A 3,922-nucleotide genomic window follows, 5' to 3' on the forward strand; every position below is an offset into this window, starting at 1 on the left:
CCAGGAGTTGGAGGTTGCTGTGAGCTGTAATGCCACGGCACTCTGCCCAGGGGGACAGCTTGAGGCTCTGTCTCAAAAAAAAAAAAAAAAAAGTTCCTCATTTATATCTCTGGCTGTATCACCTCTTCCCTTCCTCAAAACAGGTCAATTGGACTCCTACTTTATGGAAATGATACAAATCATCAGATTCCAGAGTCTCACCACCAAATCCCAAATCAGCGGCATGTGCACAGACCTTGCCTCATCCCTGTCTCCTTCCTCAGGGTCAGTATCTACACCCCTTCCCTACCTCACATCCCCCCCTTTCCTTCTTCTGAGGAACCTCCTTTATCAGTAAGTGTCTCTCTCCTTCAACAGTATTTTCACATTCTTCTAATAAGGAAACAGGTTTCAATTTACTTCAAGACAAAATTAAACAAAACGGAAAGCTCTCCTCAATCGTCTGTTCCCCCTCAACTACTGCCCTATCTCGACCCTCCTTCCTTTTTTGGGTGGTGAACTCCTGAGAGCTGTATCATCTCACCTTTATGCCTATCCCTTCCCTAAAACTGTTGTTTACAAAACTGTCAATGATGTCTCAGCAGCACTTAGCACTGAAGATCACTTCCTTCTTCAGAAAAATAATGCCTTTCTTAACTTGTTCTCATACACCACATGCATTTTCAGTAGGGTGACATCACCCCCATGAGGATAAAAATTGAATCTCAAGGTACAAAAAAACTTACTTTTTATGTATAAAGCAAATACATATATATTGTTAAGTCAACCGATATCCAGATATATAAGGTATATCTGGGGTATCGAAATTTTGTGAAAGGGTGATTCAGGAAAAAGTATCCCAAAGATCTTAAGGCAGGCGGCATACCCACAACTCAACTTCAACAATTATCCATTTGCCCCTCCCCTCCCACTTTTATTACTGATACTGTTAAGAAATTTTTGAAGCAAATATCAGATATCTTATTTCACCCGTAAATATTCCAGCATTTGTGTCCAATATGTATGGGCTTAAAAAAAATCTTGACCAGACCTAACAAAATTGATAATAATTTTTTTTTTAATTGTTGCAGTTCAGCTGGGGCCAGGTTTGAACCCGCCATTCTTGGTATATGGGGCCAGAGCCCTGCCCACTGAGCCACAGGCGCAGCCCATTAATAATTCTTTAATATCATCTAATACCTACTTTGCATTCAAATATTTCTGATTTTTTTTTTAAGAAGTCTTTTTTCTTTCTTTCTTTCTTTTTTTTGAGACAAGAGTCTCAAGCTGTCTCCTTAGGTAGAGTGCTGTGGTGTCACAGCTCACAGCAACCTCAAAAACTCTTAGGCTGGCTCAGTGCCTGTAGCTCAAGGGGCTAAGTAAGGCGCCAGTCACATACACCAGAGCTAGCAGGTTCAAATCCAGCCCAGGCCTGCCAAACAACAATGACAACTACAACCAAAAAAAAAGAAAAAAGAAAAAGAAAAATAGTTGGGTGTTGTGGCAGGCACCTGTAGTCCCAGCTACTTGGGAAGCTGAGGCAAGAGAATCACTTAAGCCCAGGAGTTGGAGCTGTGACACCATAGCACTCTACCCAGAGCGACAGCTTGAGGCTCTGTCTCAAAACAAAAAACAAAAACTTTTGGACTTAAGTGACTCTCTTGCCTCAGCCTCTTGAGTAGCTGGGACTACAGGTGCCCACCGCAATGCCCAGCTATTTTTTTGTTATAGTTGTCATTATTGTTTAGCAGGCCAGGGCTGGGTTTGAACCCACCAGCCCCAGTGTATGTGGCCAGCGCCCTAACCACTGAGATACACACAGGTGCCAAGCCTAAAAAGCCTTTTTCCAGTTGGTTTTTTCAATCACAATCCACAAAAAGGTTCATGTAGTACATATGGCCAAAGTCTCTTTTAATCTGTAATCACTCGGGCCACATGTCCCCCCAAATTTCCCATATCGGCTTTCTGTAGCCATATTCCTTCTAAATTTAGAAGACTCAGAGACCTGACTCAGGCTCACTTACCTTGGCAGACTCCTGGAGAGATGGTGCCGTGTTCCCCACAGCATCACATCCACAGGGACTTGTGCCCTACTGTCCATTTTTAGTAATGCTGAGGCTCATGGGTGAGTCCAGCCCCACCCAGTCATTACAAAGTTCCCTGCTGATCTTTCTTTCACCTTAAGTTTTCTCCTATTTGGAATGATCCTTTTCATAGGCTTTTCTCTCTCTGGCAACCCCTCCCCAAATGCCTCCCTTGTCCAGCCTCTAAGCCCTGGTGTACCTTCAGGGACTGTCCTCTTATCTCACCCTCTCCCTGGCTTGAGCTGCTGAGAGCTTCCAAATTCTCACCTTAGGTGTCTCTGAGGGTCTGACGAGTCACATGCCTGCTGCACAGCTCAGTGTGCAACATGAGCACACGAACTTTCCCTGCAGACCTGTGCCTAGTCTGTTCCTTATCTAAGGGAAGGAAGGACACCAGACCTTCCTTGACAAAACTGTCAATGACGATGTCTCAGTATAACAGACACCAAGTCTGTTTAAACCAGACATCTGGGCCAGGTTCATAACTCATTCTTTCTTGCCAACTGTAATTTGTCGGCAAGTTCTACTGAATCTCTTACACACCCCTCCAGTATGTTAGTGTCTTTCTAGTGCTACTGGGAGCATTCTGCTTTAGGTCACCAACATGTTGGATTAACACAACATCCTCCTAACAGATGCCTCTTGGTGGCAGCACATTCATATTCTACGCACCAGATCCTTCTAGAACACCTATATGATCACTTACCCTGCACATGTATACACACACACACACACACACACACACACACGTCATCCCATCCACAGTGCTCCATTACTTTTATAAGAAACTTCAAAACTTTTTCTGGATATAGAGCCTCACTCTGATGCCCAGGCTACAGGGCAGTGGTGCCATCACAGATCTCTGCAACTTCAAGCTCTTGGGTTCAAGCAGTCCTCCTGCCTCAGCCTCCTCAGTAGCTATAGGTACATGCCACAACATCTGGCTAATTTTTTACTTTTTTTGGTAGACACAGACTCTCACTACATTTCTCAGGCTGATCTTGAACTCTTGGCCTCCCAAGATGCGAGGCTTACAGGTGTGAGCCACTGTGCCTGGTCTCAACTCTCATTATGGCCTCTAAGAGTGCGTGTGGCCTCCACTTCTCTAGCTCTTCCTTCACTGTTCTCCATACCATGAGCCAACGTGGCTGCCCCCTTTCTCATCCCTCAGGCTGCTCCCTCTCAATGGAGTTTCTAGCAATCTCCTATCATTTACAACTCAAACAATGTTGTCTTTGGGATCCTCCTCCCTGAGCCAGCTAATCTAAGTTGGAGTCCCATAGCAGAAACACCCACATAGCCCCCTGATCAGTACCTACTTTTCTGTGCCCTGTAACCGTAACTGGACTAACACTCCATGAGGGTTCAACTATACCTGTCTTTCTTACTCGCTCCTCAGTAACGGGCTGGGGGGGGGATGTGGTTGATCACCAATAAATACTGGATGAACAGCAGAATGAGTATTATTATTTTTAAAAATCCTTCAAAACCACTCTTAGGACATCATGTCATAACCTATGAAAGTAAACTATGGTACTTAAAATATTATAAGGTAACTTCAGTTTTGTTTTTTTTTCTTTTTGAGAGTAACCCTGGGTAGAGTCTCATGGTATCATAGCTCACAGCAACCTCAAACTCCTGGGTTCCAGCGATTCTCGTGCCTAAGCCTCCGCAGTACCTGGGATTACAGGTACCCACCATAATACCTGGCTACTTTTTCTATTTTTAGTAGAGATTGGGTCTGACTCTTGCTCAGTCTGGTTTTAAATTCCTGAACTCAAGCACTCTACCTGCTAGGCCTCCTCAAGTGCTAGGTTATAGGCATGAGTGGTAACTGACTTCTTTTTTTTTTTTTTTTT

The 3,922-nt window shown here is 44.2% G+C and overlaps 1 protein-coding gene across 1 annotated transcript in view; it reads right to left on the reverse strand.

Annotated features, from left to right (window-relative positions):
- The window catches only part of MBOAT2 (membrane bound O-acyltransferase domain containing 2), a 127,470-nt gene that overhangs the window by 9,616 nt on the left and 113,932 nt on the right, over window positions 1–3,922 (reverse strand). The window lies entirely within an intron of this gene.

This window comes from Otolemur garnettii, unplaced genomic scaffold (genome assembly GCF_000181295.1).
Source record: "Otolemur garnettii isolate 467f Iridium unplaced genomic scaffold, OtoGar3 scaffold00022, whole genome shotgun sequence".
Taxonomy (NCBI): Eukaryota; Metazoa; Chordata; class Mammalia; order Primates; family Galagidae; genus Otolemur; species Otolemur garnettii.